Source organism: Stegostoma tigrinum, unplaced genomic scaffold (assembly GCF_030684315.1).
Source record: "Stegostoma tigrinum isolate sSteTig4 unplaced genomic scaffold, sSteTig4.hap1 scaffold_188, whole genome shotgun sequence".
NCBI lineage: Eukaryota > Metazoa > Chordata > Chondrichthyes > Orectolobiformes > Stegostomatidae > Stegostoma > Stegostoma tigrinum.
Window position 1 is genome coordinate 299,769 of NW_026728128.1, and position 18,211 is coordinate 317,979.

Consider the following 18,211-nt stretch of genomic DNA (forward strand, 5'->3'; position numbering starts at 1 on the left):
CTGTGTGTTTCAGTAATTGCATGACAGTTGAATGGTTCGTTGAGAGTGAGGAACCGATGGACTCTCACACACCAAGATGGAATTTAGTTCGAAGAGTGACTTCAAAATAGTTGCTTGCTTTTAAAATCTTGACCGGTTTTGCTGTCGAGTTGAATGAATTTGGCTTCATACTGCTTCAATAGGAATTAGTGTTTAATAGGAACATATTTGTGAAACTTACAGTTGCGCAAGTTTTACCATAAACTGGTGCAGCCTTTCGGTGCTTGCAAAAAGGCTCACCTCTCCGTTAATACCGAATGAAAATTGGAATTTAAAAGTAAGTTCACCCCGTGTCAGGGAATGAAATGTTGATGTTGACTCGAATATAATTTTTTAAAAAGTCATATATTTGTGTAACACTGAACTCAAATTAAAATTTGGATTTGCTGGTTTTACAGATGGTTGGACGTTGGATTCATTTTAAATGAGGGTGAAGATCACTTTAAATCCAGCATATTTGTGAAGAAAAGAAATAGCATGTCAAATAAAATTAACTGCATGACTCTTCATAGCCCTATATGTAGAATTTCGTTCTGAACTATGAGACAGTTGTGACCCCATACTACCTCAGTGCTCATGGCAAGAGCAAGACTCCTGTTTGACGTGCTGTGCACTGCATGGAATGGCGGCAACATCAGATTCATTGATGCTTGAGAATCAAAAGAATATGACGATAAGGTTTAAAATCAAAATCTCATTGAACACTTCAAGGAACGTATTACAGGAAGAGGGGGAAAGCATGTATGACTTATAGAAGGTGGTGGCGTAGATCAAATAGACCTGTGTGCTAAAACTTATCACAAATTTCACATTGAATGGAACAGTTTAAACAGGCTGGAGGAAGCAGACATGCCAGCCCAAACTTTTTGAATTTGAGCATTCTGTTCGTAAACATCAGCAAAATTGTGGGAAACATGTTTATTCTTTCTCTTTTATTGCACAGAACCATACAATGAGACTGTTTTGATGAGGAATTTAAAGATAATGTGTCCCATCCGTTCGACTCACAGTTTGGTACCATAGGTTGGTACGATCTTCGTTCGAGAAGGAAAAGGGATGTTCCAGATACAGAAAATCGTCAAACCATTTACTACAAAGTCCGTTTCTGGTTCGTATTAATTAATGCAGTTAACATTTTTAGCTCGACATGATTGCACAATGGAGTCAATAAGAAAATTCCATCTGATATTCCACATAAATTTTAAGTGGATATTAAAGCAGCTCATTTCTTTTTCACGCTGTCTGCTGCTTTTAAGAATGGTTGTCTTATTGTCAAAATGTTTTGCTTTGACTCCATGGCTTCTTCCATTAGCTCACATTGAAACACATGTTTCTTCAGCCAAAAATGCACGTTTACCCGGTGTAGCTTGACTAACCTTCCCCTGTGGTCGTTCCCCTGAAATCCCCTGCGGTCGCTCCCCTGAAAAACAACTATACCATTTTGGATACTGTTCCGGGGGACGAGTTAGCAGGGGTATGCAGTAGGGTGCAGGTCTCTGGCACAGATTCTGTCCCTCTCGCACAGAAGGGAAGCGGGGATAGGAAGAGAGTGATAGTCATTGCGGACTCAATAGTTAGAGGGACTGATAGAAGATTTGCCGGGAACGAAAGAGACTCACGATTGGTGTGTTGCCTACCAGGTGCCAGGGTCTGTGATGTCTCGGATCGTGTGTTTAGGGTCCTGAGGGGAGAGGTTGACCAGCCCCAAGTCGTGGTCCACGTAGGCACCAACGACATAGGTAAAAAGAGGGATAGGGATGTCAGGCAGGATTTCAGGGAGCGAGGGTGGAAGTTGAGAGCTAGAACAAACAGAGTGGTCGTCACTAGTTTGTCACCCGTACCAGGTGATAGCGAGGCAAAGAACAGGGAGAGATTTCAGCTGAAGACGTGGCTGCAGGGATGGTGCAGGTGGGAGGGCTTCAGGTACATGGACAATTGGGGCTCATTCTGGGGAAGATGGGACCTGTACAAACAGGACGGCCTCCACTTGAATGAGAGGGGCACTAATATCCTGGGTGGGAAATTGGCTAGTGCCATTCGGGTGGATTTAAACGAGCTCAGAAGGGGGATGGGAAACTGAGGTGTAGTCCTAGTACACAGGAGGATGAGCGTAGGGAGGACATGGTCAGGATCTCACTGTCACAGGAGTGTGCTGGCAGACAGCAAGCTGGATTGAAGTGTGACGACTTTAATGCCGGGAGTATCCGGAATAAGGTAGGTGAGGTTGCAGCTTGGATAGGTACCTGGGACTTCGACGTTGTGGCCATTTCGGAGGCTTCGATAGAGCAGGGTCAGGAATGGATGTTGCAGGTTCTCGGGTTTAGATCTTTCATTAAGGTCTGGGAAGGTGGTAAAAGAGGGGGAGGTGTGGCTTTGTTGGTCAAGGACAGTATAACGGCAGCTGAAAGAACCTTTGAGGACTCGTCTGCTGAGGTGGTATGGGCTGAGGTTGCCAAGGAAGGTTTGTCGACTGAGTCAGTGTGGGTGGAAGTTCGGAACAGCAAGGCAGCAGTCACCTCACTGGGAGTTTTCTACAGACCCCAAATAGCAGTTGGGAGATCGAAGAACTCATTGGCCGGCAGATTGTTGAAAAGTGCAAACGTATCAGGGTTGTTGTTATGGGTGACTTCACCTTTGCCAATATAGATTGAAACCTCCTTAGTGCAGATGGTTTGGATGGAGCCGTTTTTGTCAGGTGTGTTCAGGAGGGTTTCCTGACTCAGTATGTGGACAGGCCGACGAGGGGGGAGGCCATTTTGGATTTGGTCCTCGGCAATGAGCCAGGACAGGTGTCAGATCTCGTGGTGGGAGAACACTTTGGCGACAGTGACCGCAAGAGCCTCACATTTACCATAGCCATGGAAAGTGAAAGGAGCAGTTACCAGGGTAAGATATTTCACTGGGGTCAAGGAAATTATGATGCTATCAGACAGGAGTTGGGCAGTACAGATTGGGAGCAATTGTTCCACAGAAAGGGCACAGCAGACATGTGGAGGCTGTTCAAGGAGCAGTTGTTGCGAGTGATGTATAAATTTGTTCCTCTGAGACAGGTAAGAAGGGGTAAGATTCAGGAGCCTTGGATGACGGGTACATAGGTGCTTCTTGTCAAAAAGAAAAGGCAGCGTACGTAAGGTGGAGGAAGTGAGGGTCTGGCACAGCTTTAGAGTATTACAGGCCTGCTCGGAAGGAGCTCAAAAGATATTGCGTGTACAATTGTTACCTGTTACAACCTTTGCGTCCACGCTTGCTCATTCAATGGTGTCTAGATGCCAGCAGTGCGTGTACCCTCTCCATCCCCTAATGCCGTCAGCTCACACAAGATATAGTCCTTACTTAAAATCTTCTGATCAACCAAAGTTCATTGTAATGGACATTTTAGTTATCTGTCATGAAACGAAAACTGATTCTGACTGGCATGACCTGCAGTGCAAATGAAGAGAATCTGCGAAACGAGATTCCTTATGGGCTTGCAGCCGCTACAAATAATTGCTTTTCAAAGACGTTGCATACATACATTTTTTTCTCCTATTACCTTAGATTATTTTTTTGTTTATGCATGTTGTGTGGGTTTCCAGTCAGGCCCATAAACACAGGTTGATGCAGTCACTGTTATAACATGGTATTGAAGGAGAATTTGTGATCTTTGGAGTTTCATTCCAGTGTATGAAGGAGTGCATCAGCAAGCCACTTCAGATCACTACTGGCGACGAATTGTTGCAAGTGTTACCGATGGTCACATAAAATATGGCCTTTTTGTTGTTGCGCTATTCATCTTAACTGCAACATATCTAGCGTTCAGGCTTGGAAACAATTTCAATTGTTTTGATTTACTTATTCAAAATCATTTATGATTGTTGTCATGATATCTACAATATGTTATTTTGATTTGACACAGAGGATTGGATCTGTCTTAAAGGAAATAATGTATGCGCTTATAAAACCCCTTCTGAGAAAGGTAGTTGCTCAGTGGTTAGAGCTGCTCATGCACTGGGGAGCCAATTGAGATTCCAGTCTTGGGTAACTATCTGTGTGGAATTGACACGTCCTCCCCGCGTCTGCGAGAGGCTTCTGCCAGGTGCTCCAGTTTCCTCCCATTGTTCAAAGATGTGCAGGTCCTTATATGTGATTTGTGAAGCATTTCTTAAATGTTTCAATCCTGCCAGCATCCAGTGCCTTGGACAAAATAACTGGAGGTGAATAAAAGATACTGTGCCTTTTGACACCATTTCCTGCTGGATTTTCATCAATCCTGCTTTATATCGGTGACAACTTCCATGACCTCTTTTGATGCTATGTCTGAATTGACAGTCTAGTTCCAAATATTTGTTGTGCAGTATTTCAAGGTCTCTGTTACAGCATACCCATGAATGTCCACTTCAAAAGATACTTCCATTGCATAGAATCCCTACGGTGTGGAAACAAGCCCCTTTTGACCCAAGAAGTCCACAGCCACCCTCCAAAGAGCATCTCACCCTGACTCATCCCCCGACCCTTTCCTCTGTAACCCTACATTTCCCATGACTAACATGCCTAATCTACACATCCCTAAACACAATTGGCAAGTTTGGCATGGCCCATACACTGAGCCTGCACATCTTTGGACTGTGGGAGGAAACCAGAGCACCCAGCAGGAACCCATGCAGGCATGGGCAGAATGTACAAACTCCGCACAGAAGATCGCCCAACGGTGGGATCGAACCTGGGTCCCTGGCGCTGTGAGTCAGCAGTGCTAACCACTGAGCCACCGTGGTGCCCTTGGAGTTAGACAGAGCTTGCTTGTTCCTGGGTGGCCTCAAACTGCCAACCTCCACTTTAGTGGCAAAAGTGCTGACCAACTGCACTCATCTTCACTGGTTTTTGCTTTGTATCATTGAATTCAATCCTTCAAACTCTATGATAAATATTTAAATTTCCATTGATATGTGAGGGTTGTTTTTAGTACGCAGTATTGGTTTATTATGTTTCATTGGTACATAATGAATATTGTATGTATATGCAAATGGGCAAGTTGGTAACGATGCATTCCGCAGACCTGGAGGATAATAACACTGTCCTTCAATCGCCCACGATGCCCTCTGCAAATTTGTAGAAAACAAAACTTTATATAAAATTCATCTCTCCTCCCGTCAGTCGATCAAAATTAATTCAGGATTTTGTACAGGCCAATAAGCGTAAGATTACACGAGCCTAAACAAAACTACTGGCTCATATTAGTTCAGTAAAGTGAAAGGGCAACAATAGAGGCAGTAGGAACTGCAGATGCTGGAGAATCTGAGATAAGAAGGTGTAAAGCTGGATGAACACAGCAGGTCAAGCAGTATCATCCGGCTCTGCACCTTGTTATCTCAGATTCTCCAGCGCCAATTTTCTGAAGTAGGGTCTCGTCCCGAAACATCAGCTTTCTTGCTTCTCTGATGCTGCTTGACCTGCTGTGTTCATTCAGCTCTCCACCTTGGGCAACAATAGAGTATGTTTTAAGTCACTAGATATGTTACGTGGGTTTGTCTTCCTGAGGGTGGAGTTAGTGGAACCGAAAAAGATGTCTCCCTCACAGCGTTTGTGACAAAAGAATTGCATCGTTCCTTGGCGGCCTTTCAGCAGAAGAATATTCAGAGATTTCACGAGTGGTAAGAATGTAACTTCTTTTACTTCTCTTTATCTCACTTTTTCCAACAATTGGAAAATAGATTTTAGAAATAACGTCGAGCTGATGAAGTGTGAAAAGAACAATAATTCCAAGCAGTGGTGGGAGTTGGTCGGTGAGGTGGGAAGAGTGGATAGGTGAGAGAGAAGGCGGACAGGTCATGGAGGCGGGGATGAGGGGAGGAACTGGTCTTGGGATGAGGCTGGATGGTGGGGAGATTTTGAGGGTGGCCAAGTCCATATTGAGGCTATTGAGTTGGAAGCTCCCGAGGCGGAATATGAGGTGCTGCTCCTCCAGTTTCTGGGTGGTTTGGTGGTGACACTGGAAGAGGCCCAGGATGGAGATGTCATTCAGGGAGTGGGAGGGGGAATTGAAGTGATGCAATGATTTGGATATGAAAATAGAAGGTGTGGCTAATAAGTTTCCCAATGATTGAAGGTGTAGTAGCCAGCCAAGAAGGTCACCTCAGAATACAATGGGACATTGACAAGGGCGAATAAACTGAGGAATGGCAGATGGTGTTGAGGTTAGACAAATGTGAGGTGCTACATTTTGGAAAGGCAAATCAGGGCAGCACGTATACACTGAAGGTTGTGGGGAGTGTTGCTTAATAAAGAGACGCTGGAGTGCAGTTTCGTAGTTCCATCAAAGTACAGCCACCGGTAGAAAGAATATGAAGGAGACATTTGGTGTGCTTGCCTTTATCGGTCAGTGCATTGAGTATAGGAGTTGGGAGATCACTTAGCAGCCATGTAGGACGTTGGTTCGGCTGCTTTTGGAATACTGCAATCGATTTTGGTCTCCTTGCGAGAGGGCCGAAGGGCCTGTTCTGCGCTGTATTGTTGTATGTTGTAAACTTGAAAGGTTTCAGAGAAGATCTGCAAGGATGTTGCCAGCATCGGAGGTTGGAGGTATACCGTGGGCTTGAATAGGCAGCTATTTCTTGGAACTTTGGAGTTCAGGGCTGACCATATAGAAGTTTATACAATTACGAGGGACGTGGATAGAGCGAACAGCCAAGATCTTTTCCCCGGGTTGCTGGAATCCAAAACTGGAGGGAATAGGTTAAAAATGAGAGAGGGAAGATTTAAAATGGACTGGATTTTTTTCATAGTGGTGCATGTGTGGAGTGAGCTGCCAGAGGAAGTGGTGGAGGCTTGTACGTTTAAAAGGCATGTGGATGGGTACATGAATAGGATGGGTTGAGAGGAATATGGGCCAAATGCTGGCAAATGGGACTAAATTAATTTAGGATATCTGGTCAACATAGACAAATTGGGCCAAAGGATCAGTTTCCCGACTGTACATCTCTCTGACTCTAAGTGTCTTTTTTCTGAACCACGTGGCCCATAATTAGAAAAACGTGAATCAGGATTTGGGAATGTGACAATTCTAATTGGATCTGTTTGATGAAATTAACTCTGTAGGTAATGGTGGTTAAATTATGATTTGTCAAATTTGAGTTTATTGCAGCATCTTATAGAATAGAGGAAACACATGTAATCAAAATTGAAAATCAAAACTTGGTAAAATTTTGCATTAGAAATACATGACCAGCCATTGGAGGAGATTCATGACCATTGCATTCAAGTGAGAACAACAAATGCGATTCAGTGACTCAGCGAAACGGGATGCAGTGACTGAGATAAATGGGATGCAGTGACTCAGTGAAATGGGATGCAGTGACTCAGTGAAATGGGATGCAGTGACTCAGTGAAATTGGATGCAGTGACTCAGTGAAATTGGATGCAGTGACTGTGTGAACTGGGATGCAGTGACTTATGCAAATGGAATGCAGTGACTTATGGAAATGAGACACAGTGACTGACGGTAATGGGATGCAGTGACTGACGAAAGGAGATGCATGAATGTGGGAAACGGGTTGTAGTGACTGAGGGAAATGGATGCACTGTCTCAGTTGAATAGGATTCACTGTGTCCGTTAAATGGGATGCAGTGCCTGAGTGAAATTGGATGCAGTCAATGAGTGAAATGGGCTGCAGTGAATGTGTGAACTGGGATGCAGTGACTGATGGAGATGGGATGCAGTGACTGATGGAGATGGGATGCAGTGACTGATGGAGATGGGATGCAGTGACTGATGGAGATGGGATTCAGTGACTGATGGAGATGGGATGCAGTGACTGAGGGAGATGGGATGCAGTGACTGAGGGAGATGGGATGCAGTGACTGAGGGAGATGGGATGCAGTGACTGAGGGAGATGGGATGCAGTGACTGAGGGAAAGGAGATGCAGTGACTGAGGGAAAGGAGATGCAGTGACTGAGGGAAAGGAGATGCAGTGACTGATGAAAATAGGATGCAGTTATTTATGGAAGTGGGATGCAGTGACTGAGGGAAAGGTGATTCCGTGTATGTGACAAATGGGATGCGGTGACTGAGGGGAATGCGATGCAGTGACTGAGGGGAATGCGATGCAGTGACTCATGGAAATGGGTTGCAGTGACTGAGTGAAATGGGCTGCAGTGACTGAGTGAAATGGGCTGCAGTGACTGTGTGAACTGGGATGCAGTGACTGTGTGAACTGGGATGCAGTGACTGTGTGAATTGGGATGCAGTGACTGTGTGAACTGGGATGCAGTGACTGTGTGAACTGGGATGCAGTGACTGCGTGAACTGGGATGCAGTGTCTGCGTGAACTGGGATGCAGTGACTGCGTGAACTGGGATGCAGCGACTGCGTGAACTGGGATGCAGCGACTGAGTGAAATGGGCGACAGTGTCTGTGTGAACTGTAATGCAGTGACTGTGTGATCTAGGATGCGGTGGCCGAGTGAAATGGGATGCAGTAATTGGTGGAAATGGGATGCAGTGACTGCGTGAAATGGGATGCAGTGACTGCGTGAAATGGGATGCAGTGACTGCGTGAAATGGGACGCAGTGACTGACTGAAATGTGATTCAGTCACTGAGTGAAATGGGACGCAGTGGCTGAGTGAAATGGGATGCAGTGACTGAGGGAAATGGGATACTGTGCCTGACCGAAAAGGGACGCACTGACTGTGTGAAATGGGATGCAGTGACGAGGGACATGGGATGCAGTGACTGAGTGTAATGGGACGCAGTGACTGAGTGTAATGGGACGCAGTGACTGAGTGTAATGGGACGCAGTGACTGAGTGTGGTGGGACGCAGTGACTGAGTGTAATGGGACGCAGTGACTGAGTGTAATGGGACGCAGTGACTGAGTGAAATGGGATGCAGTGACTTAGTGTAATGGTATGCATTGGCTGAGTGAAATGGGATGTAGTGACTGAGGGAAATGTGAGGCTGTGAGTGAGGGTAATGTGATGCAGTGACTGAGTGAAATGCGATGCAGTGACCTAGGAAATGAGATGCAGTGACTATGGGACATGGGTTGCAGTGACTGCATGAAATGGCATGCAGTGACTGAGGGGAATAGGATGCAGTGACTGAGTGAAATGGGATGCAGTGACTGAGTGAAATGGGATGCAGTGACTGAGTGAAATGGGATGCAGTGACTGAGTGAAATGGGATGCAGTGACTGAGTGAAATGGGATGCAGTGACTCAGTGAAATGGGATGCAGTGACTGAGTGAAATGGGATCCACTGACTGAGTGAAATGGGATCCACTGGCTGAATGAAATGGGATGCAGTGACTGAGGGAGATGGGATGCCGTGACTGAGTGAAATGAGATGCTGTGACTGAGGGTAATGGGATGCACTGACTCAGTGAAATGGATGCAGTGTCTCAGTTAAATTGTATTCACAGTCTCCGTTAAATGGAATGCAGTGACTGAGGGAAGTGGGATGCGTTGATTGATGGAAAGGGGATGCAGTGACTGAGGGAAGTGGGATGCAGTGACTGAGGGAAGTGGGATGCAGTGACTGAGGGAAGTGGGATGCAGTGACTAATGGAATTGGAGTGCAGTGACCACATCCGATTTGGTACTGGGTCATGAGCCTGGACAGGTGTTAGATTTCGATGTAGGTGATCACCTTGGTGATAGCGATCACAATTCTTTTATGTTTACTTTAGTGATGGAAAAGGATAGGTGGACGCCACTGGGCAAGAGTTATATCTGTGGGAAAGGCAATTACGATGAGATTAGGCGAGATTTCGGGAGCATAGGATGGGGAAGGAAACTGCAGGGGATAGGCCCAGTAGAAATGTGGAGCTTATTCACTGAAAAGCTCCTGTGTGCCTCGATAAGTATGTACCTGTCAGGCAGGGAGGACACTGTAGAGCGCGGGAGCCGTGGAATGTCTGGCCAAGAGGAAGCAGCAGGCTTCTGTAACTATAAGATGTGAATGCCCAGTTAGGGTGCTTGAGGGTTACAAGGTAGCCAGGAAAGACCGAAAGAGAGAGCTCAGAAGAGCCAGGAGGAGACATGAGAAGTTGTTGGCGGATAGGATCAGGGTAAACCCTAAGGCTTTCTATTGGTATTTAAGGAATAAAAGAAGGACAAAAATAAGATTAGGCCCAATCAAGGATAGTAGTGGTAAGTTGTGTGTGGAGTCAGATGAGATAGGGGAAGTGCTAAATGAATATTTTTCAACAGTATTCACTCTAAAAAACGACAATGTTGTTGTGGAGAATACAGAGATACAGGCTACTGGACTCGGTGGGATTGAGGTTCACAAGGAATAGGTATTTGAAATCCTACAGAGGGTGAAGATAGCTATGACCCCTGGGCCAGATGGGATTTATCCTCGGATCCTCGGGGAATCCAGGGAGGAGATTGCCGAGCCTTTGGCATTGATCTTTAACTCGTCATTGTCTGCAGGAATAGTGCCAGATGACTGGAGGATAGCAATTGTGGTTCTCCTGTTCAAGAAGGGGAGGAGAGACAACCCTGGTAATTATCGGCCAGTGAGCCTTACCTCAGTTGTCGGTAAAGTGTTGGAAAAGGTTCTAAGGGATAGGATTTACAATCATCTAGAAAAGAATAAATTGATTCGGGATAGTCAGCACGGTTTTGTGAAGGGAAGGTCGTGCCTCACAAACCTTATTGAGTTCTTTGAGAAGGTGACCAATCAGGTAGATGAGAGTAAACCGGTTGATGTGGAGTATATGGATTTCAGCAAGGCGTTCGATAAGGTTCCCCATAACAGACTATTGTACAAAATGCAGAGGAATGGAATTGTGGGAGATATAGCAGTTTGGATCGGAAATTGGCCTGCTGAAAGAAGACAGAGGGTGGTAGTTGATGGGAAACGTTCATCCTGGAGACCAGTTACTGGTGGTGTACCGCAAGGGTCGGTGTTGGGTCCACTGCTGTTTGTCATTTTTATAAATGACCTGGATGAGGGCAGTGAAGGATGGGTTAGTAAATTTGCAGACGACACTAAGATAGGTGGAGTTGTTGATAGTGACAAAGGATGCTGTAGGTTGCAGAGAGACATAGATAAGCTGCAGAGCTGGGCTGAGAGATGGCAAAATGGAGTTTAATGTAGACAAGTGTGAGGTGATGCACTTCAGCAGGAGTAACCAGAAGGCAAAGTACAGGGCTAATGGTAAGATGCTTAGTAGTATAGATGAGCAGAGAGATTTCGGTGTCCATGAGCACAGATCCTTGAAAGTTGCCACCCAGGTTGACAGGGCTGTTAAGAAGGCAGACAGGGCTGTTAAGAAGGCAGACAGTGTTTTAGCTTTGATTAATAGAGGGATCGAGTTCCGGAACCGAGAGGTTATGGTGAAGCTGTACAAAACTCTGGTGTGGCCGCACTTGGAGTATTGTATACAGTTCTGGTCACTGCATTATAAGAAGGATGTGGAAGCTTTGGAAAGGGTGCAGAGGAGATTTACTAAGATGTTGCCTGGTATGGAGGGAAGGTCTTACGAGGAATGGCTGAGGGACTTGAGGCTGTTTTCATTCGAGAGAAGAAGGTTGAGAGGTGACTTAATTGAAACATATAAAATAATCAGAGGGTGAGATAGGGTGGATAGGGAGAGCCTTTTTCCTGGGATGGTGACGGCGAGCACGAGGGGGCATAGCTTTAAATTGAGGGGTGAAAGATATAGGACAGATGTCCGAGGTAGTTTCTTGACTCAGAGTAGTAAGGGAATGGAACGCTTTGCCTGCAACGGTAGTAGATTCGCCAACATAAGGTACATTGAAGTGGTCATTGGACAAGCGTATGGACGTACATGGAATAGTGCAGGTTAGATGGGCTTGAGATCGGCATGACAGGTCGGCACAAGATCGAGGGCCGAAGGGCCTGTACTGTGCTGTAATGTTCTATGTTCTGTGTTCTATGGCTAGCTCTCCCTGTGCTCCGTGTGATTTAACTTCCCGACTGGACTACTGTGCGGAACCTTCTTGAACGCCTTACTGAAGCCCATCTCCATGTTTCTGCCTTAATCAATGCTCTTCATTACTACTTTAAAAAATTCATTCAAATTACATGAGTTACGATTTCCTGTGCACGTGTGTCCTCGGATCCCTTGGACCGTTTCCTGTTCTAACAGTCTTCAAATGGGGGATCTTGTCAAAAGCTTTGCTGAAGCCCAAGTAGACTGTATAAAATGCATTGCCCTCATCGACACACCTAGTTAGCTCTTCAGTCATAGATTCATAGAGTCATACAGCACAGAATCAGGACCTTCAGTCCCACTCATCTCTACTGATCAGGTGTCCCAAACTTAACCGGTCCCATTTGCCTGCGTTTGGTATCCGTCTAAACCTTTCCTCATTGTGTATCTGTCCAAATGTCTTTTAAATACAGAAATTTTATCTGCCTCTACCACGTCTGTTGGCAGCTCATTGCATTCACGCACCACCCTCTGTGTGGGAAAAGTTGCCTGTCAGGTCACTTTTAAATCTTTCCCGTTTCACATTTGAACCTACTCCCTTCTGGCTTTGCACTCCCCTACCTTGGTTATTCCCCTTATCAATGCCCATCATGATTTTTTACACCTCTGGAAGGACACCCCTTCGTCTCCGATACTCCAGGGAAAAAGTCCGAGCCTATCCACCACTCCTCATAAACGCTCCAGGCCCGGCAATGACCTTTTGTAATTATTTTTGCACTCTGTTTAGTTTAACAACATTCTTCCTACGGCAGGGTAACCAGAATTCACTGAAGTATTATGACATAGAACATAGAACATTACAGCGCAGCACAGGCCCTTCGGCCCTCGATGTTGCGCTAACCTGTGAATCCAACCTGAAGCCCATCTAACCGACACTATTCCATTACCATCCATATATTTAACAATGTTCATTTAAATGCCCTTAAACTTGGCAATCTACTCCTGTTGCAGGCAGGGCATTCTGCACCCATACTACTGTCTGAATAAAGAACCTCCCTCTGACTTCTGTCCCATATCTGTCTCCCCTCAATTTAAACCTATCTCCACTCGTGCTCGCCATCACCATCGAGGAAAAAGGCTCTCGCTGTCCACCCTATCTAATCCTCTGATTATCTTGTATGTCCCGATTAAGTTGCCTCTTCACCTTCTTCTGACAAAAACAGCCTCAAGTCCCGAAGCTTTTCCTCATAAGACCTTCCTTCCACACCAGACAAGATCCTAATAAACCCCTTCCAAATCCTTCCGATAATGTGGCGATCAGATTTGTACGCAATACTCCAAGCACAGCCGCACCAGTGTTTTTTACAGCTGCAACATGACCTCATGGCTCCGAAACTCAGTCTCTGTACCAATAAAACCTAACATGCCGTACGCCTTCTGAACAACCCTATCAATCTGCGTGGCAACTTTCAGGGATCTACGCACATGGACACCGAGATCTCTCTGCTCATCCACACCACCAAGATTCTGGGCAGCACGATGGCTCAGTGGTTCGCATTGCAGCCTCGGGCAATTGTCTGTGCGAAGTTTGCGCGTTCTCCCCGTGTCTGCTTGCATTTCCTCCTGGTGATCTGGTTAAGGCGGATAAGGGAGGGGAGGGGAATATGTGTCTGGTGGCGGCATCCTGCTGGTGGTGGTGGAAATGGTGCCTGAGGTTGGTATGGATGTGGGCATGTGGGTTGATAGGTAAGGTCAAGTGGAACCTTGTTGCTGTCTTGGGAGGGAAGAGAAAAGGTGAGGGCAAAAGTGCTGGGTTGGACACAGTTGAGGGCCTTGTTGACTGCGGAGCTGGGGAATCCTTAGTTGAGGAAGAAGGTGGACATTTTGGAGGCTCCCTTGTTGATGTTGGCCTCACGAGAACATATTCGATGCAGATGGAGGAAGTGAAAGAAGAGGTTGTAGTCTTTACAGAAAGTGGGGTGTGAGGATATATAGACCAGGAAGCCGTGAGAGTCAGAGGGTTTGTAATGGATATTAGTGCGAAGCCGACCCCCAGGAATGGAAGCAGAAATGTTGAGGAAGGGAAGAGTGGAATCAGAGATAGAGCAGGTGAAAGTGAGGGCAGGCTGGAAATTGGAGGCAAAATTGATGAAGTTTTGCAATTTCAGTCAGCACAGAGAAGCAGCTGGATGATATCATTGATGTATCGGAGAAAGTGTTGTGGGTGGGAATGTTCCATGTACCCCACGAAGAGACAGCTATAACTCGGGCCCACGCAGGTGCCCGGAGCTGCTCCACTTGGCCGAAGAAAATGAGAGGAGTTAAAAAAGAAGTTGTTGAGGGTGAGGATGAGGTCGACCAAGTGGAGGAGGGTAGTGGTGGGAGGGGAATGTTCAGGTCTTTGCTCCAGGAAGAAGAGGACAGCCCTAAGAACCTCGCGGTGGGGAATGGATGTTTAAAGGAATTACACGTTCATGGTAGGGAGCACGCAGCTGGAACCGGCAAACTGAAGTTTTAAAACCTGCGTAAGATGTCAGAGTAATTTATGGATGTACGTGGGCTGGGCTCGGACCAGGGGACAGAAGATTGAGTCAAGGTAGGAAGAGATGAGTTGTGTGGGGCAGGAATAGGCTGAAACAATGGGTCTGCCAGGACAGTCTGATTTGTGGATTTTTAAGGGGACGTAGGAGCGACTTGTGGGGAGCTGTGGCCTTTCGGCTTGGAAGCAGAGGGGGAAGATCACCGGATAGAACAAGATCAGTTACTGTAGTAGATACAATGGCCCGGTGCAGTCATGGTCCAGGAGAAGTCGGAGGAGGTATCTGAGAGCTGGCGCTCAGCCTCTGCAAGGTAGTCTTCAGCTCACCAGACCACAGCAGGACCACCTTATCGGCAGGCTTAATAACAAAGTCAGGGTGAGATATGAGTGCGTGGAGGGCAGTCAGTTGGGCAGGACATAGGTTGGGTGTGGTGCGGGGAACAGAGAAATTGAGGTGATATCACGTCGACAGTTCTCAATGAACAGATTGAGTGCACCTGCATCCACACCTTAACAATTCTGCACTGAGGGTGTCTGCACTGTGGGGTGCCATTAACTGTATATTTTTCCGTAATAGTTGATTTCCCAAAGTGGAGCATCTCACATTTAATGGATTAAAATCCACTTGCCGTTTCTGCAACTGATCTGTATCCTTTTATGACCTCTACACTCATCACGATTCTACCAATCATTCTATTGTCTGCAAACTTGCTAACCCATCCATCTATATTTTCACCTCAGTCATTTTGTATAGACCACAAACAGCAGAGGTCCCAGCACAGATCCCTGCGGAACACCAATCGTCCTGGATCTGCAGCGTGAAAAGCACCTTTCCACCACTTGCCTCTGTCTTCTCTGGGCAAGCTAGTTGTGAATCCAAGCATCCAAGCCACCATGGACTCGCTGCATCTTAATTTTCTGGATGATCCTACCATGAGGCACCTTGTTGAAAGTATTGCTAAAATCCATGAAAACAATATCCACTACTCTACCTTCATTGATCACATTCGTCACCTCCTCAAAAAATTCAGTCAAGTTAGTAAGACATGACCTGCCCTGCACAAAGCCATGCTGACTGTCCCTAATTGGGCAATGCTGTTCCAAATACAGATAAATACAATCCCTAAGAATTCTCTCCAATAGCTTCCCAATGAACGATGAGAGACTCTCTAGTCTATAGTTTCCTGGATTGACCCTATTTCCCTTCTTGAACAGAAGAAGAACATTTCGCAACTTGCTAATCCTCCAGTACCCCTCCAGTGGCTACCAAGGATACAAAGATATTGCTGAATGCCCCGACAATCTCCTCTCTCACCTCGCTCAAAAACCTTGAGTAGATACCATTGGGTCCTGAGGACTTATCCACCTTAATGCTCTTTCCTGATCTCAAAATGCTGTTGTCATATGAGCATGCTCCACACAAATCCCACTATCTTCCATACCCTTCGCCTGAGTGAATAGTGATGCACGGTACTCATTTAGGATCTTGCCCGCATCCTCTGCTTCCAAACACAAGTTCCCTCCTTTATCCTGAATGGTCCTACCTTCTTGCTATTTATCGCCTTGTTTTAGATGTATGCACAGAATGCCTTGGGATTTCCTTCAACCCTCCTTGCCAAGGTCATTTCATCGCCCTTTTATTCTGCTTTCTTTATGTCGGCCCTGTTCGAGTTTAGCTTCCTAAACCTGACATATTTTTGTTTTTCCCTTTTGACTAACTTCACAACCTTCCCAATTATCCAAGGGTCTTTTACCTTGCCATCCTTGTCCTTCCCCCTTCCTGATCCTAAACTCATAAGCAGGCCTTTAAACAATTCCCATATGGCAAATGTGACAGCTCCTCCCAATTAACACACCCCAGCTCCTACCTAAAATTGATATAATTTACTCTCCCCCAAGGTCCTGACTTCTCCTTCTTCATAGCAATCTTAAAATTTAAGGAGTTGTGATCACTATTTCCAAAATGCTTTCCCACCCTTCTCACCAGTTACCTGTCCAGGAGAAAGTCCAGTATGGCCCATCTTCTATCCATATACTGTGTCAAGAAACTCTCTTGGATAGACTTAACAAATTCAGCCTCATTTAAACTCTTGTTGTAAGGGAGTCCCAGTCAATACCGGGGAGGTTAAATTCACTGACTGTGACAACTCTGACTTATTGCGTCGTTTCACAAGCTGCCTACATATTTGTTCCTCAGTGCGTCAGTGGCAACAGGGTAGCAGGCTATTACTTTAATCTGATCAGAGTGATTGTGTCTATCTTATTTTTGAACGCTACCTCTATTGCCTCAGTGGGCAAGCCCTCCAGAATGTCCTTTCTAGGGACAGATGTAACATTTCCCACAGGTTAGGAGTGCACCTCCTCCTTTTACCTTCCCCTCTATCTTGTCTCAAGCAATGAAACCCTGGAACATTGAGCAGCCAGTCCTGTCTCTGTCTCAACCAAGCCTCTGTAATGGCCTCAACATCAGAGACCCATGTACTGACCCAGGCTCTAACCTCATCTGCCTTACCTGTAATACTCCTTGCACTGAAATAAACATATTTCAGCTTGTTCGTGCCATCATGTTCATGTACCTGTCTCTGACTGCCATTCTTTTCTGATTTATTGGTCCTAACATGTACCTGCCATCAATTCATCTACTTGCTGACCTGCTGCTCTGGTTCCCAGCTGCCTGCCAGTCTTTAAATCCTCCCAAGTAGCACTAGCAAACCTCCCTGTGAGGGTATTTGTTCCTGTTCAGTTTAGGTGCAACCCATCCCTCTTACACAGGTCACTCCTTGCCCAAGAAGCGGTCGCAATTGTCCATGAACCTGAAAGCCTGCCCCCAGTACCAGCTCCTTAACCAATGCATTCATTTCACCTATCTTTCTCTGACTTACCTCAGTAACATGTGGCACTCGTGGCAACCCATAAATTATTACCCTCTAGGTCCTGCCTTTCAGCCTCTTTGCTAACTCCTTGTACACAGTCCACAGGATCTCATCCCTCTTTCTACTTACGTCATTGGTACCAATGTGCACAATGGCCTCTGGCTGCTCACCCTCCCCCTTAAGAATTTGTTGCAACCACTCAGAGATGTCCTTGACCTTGGTACCAGGGAAGCAGGTGTCTCAAATGTGGCTACAGAAACTATGCCCCCAACGAATGAGTCCCCAACCACGATCACTCACTTGGATTTGCCTGACCCTGTCCCACAGCAGGGCGGGTTGTACCACGGACCTGGCTGCTGCTGCTGATTATATAACCGTTCCAGTTTAGTTTTAGATCAGTGGTAAACTTGATTAAGTGGATAGCCAAGCACCTCAGTGGTCTACAGTACAGGAGAAATAAATTCCTAAGCTCACGGATTCTGTGACAGTCAAAGACAAGCACTGACTTGTTCTTACCTCATTTCCAACACCTGGCCCATAGCCCTGCGTGGCTTGGATAACACTTGCACATTTAAAAAAAATGTAAGGATGATGTGAGGGTAAGGACATGGAATTTTGTGATAGGGTCATATTCTCTCTTGTTGGAGCTGATTGCTGCTTAGCACTTGTATGGTGCAAATGTTACTTATCCTTTATCAGGCCAAGTCTCACTGTATTTTCTCATCGTTGACTTCACTGTTGGAAAAGTCATGAATTCTGCTGGACACCTGGACAATATTCAATGAACATTCATGTCTCCACTTTGGTTCAAGTGAAGACATGATGTCAACCAGTGCAGGTATCCCGTGAATGCCACTGACTCAATTTTCTATTCCTCTGCTTA

The 18,211-nt window shown here is 45.9% G+C and overlaps 1 long non-coding RNA gene across 1 annotated transcript in view; it reads left to right on the top strand.

Annotated features, from left to right (window-relative positions):
* Positions 1–226: 226 nt before the first annotated feature.
* Positions 227–18,211, top strand: part of LOC125450358 (uncharacterized) — a 214,993-nt gene continuing 197,008 nt past the window's right edge. The window contains exons 1-3 of the long non-coding RNA XR_009443932.1: positions 227–316; positions 983–1,147; positions 5,554–5,666. This is a non-coding gene — a long non-coding RNA (uncharacterized LOC125450358). The remainder of the gene's footprint in view (positions 317–982; positions 1,148–5,553; positions 5,667–18,211) is intronic.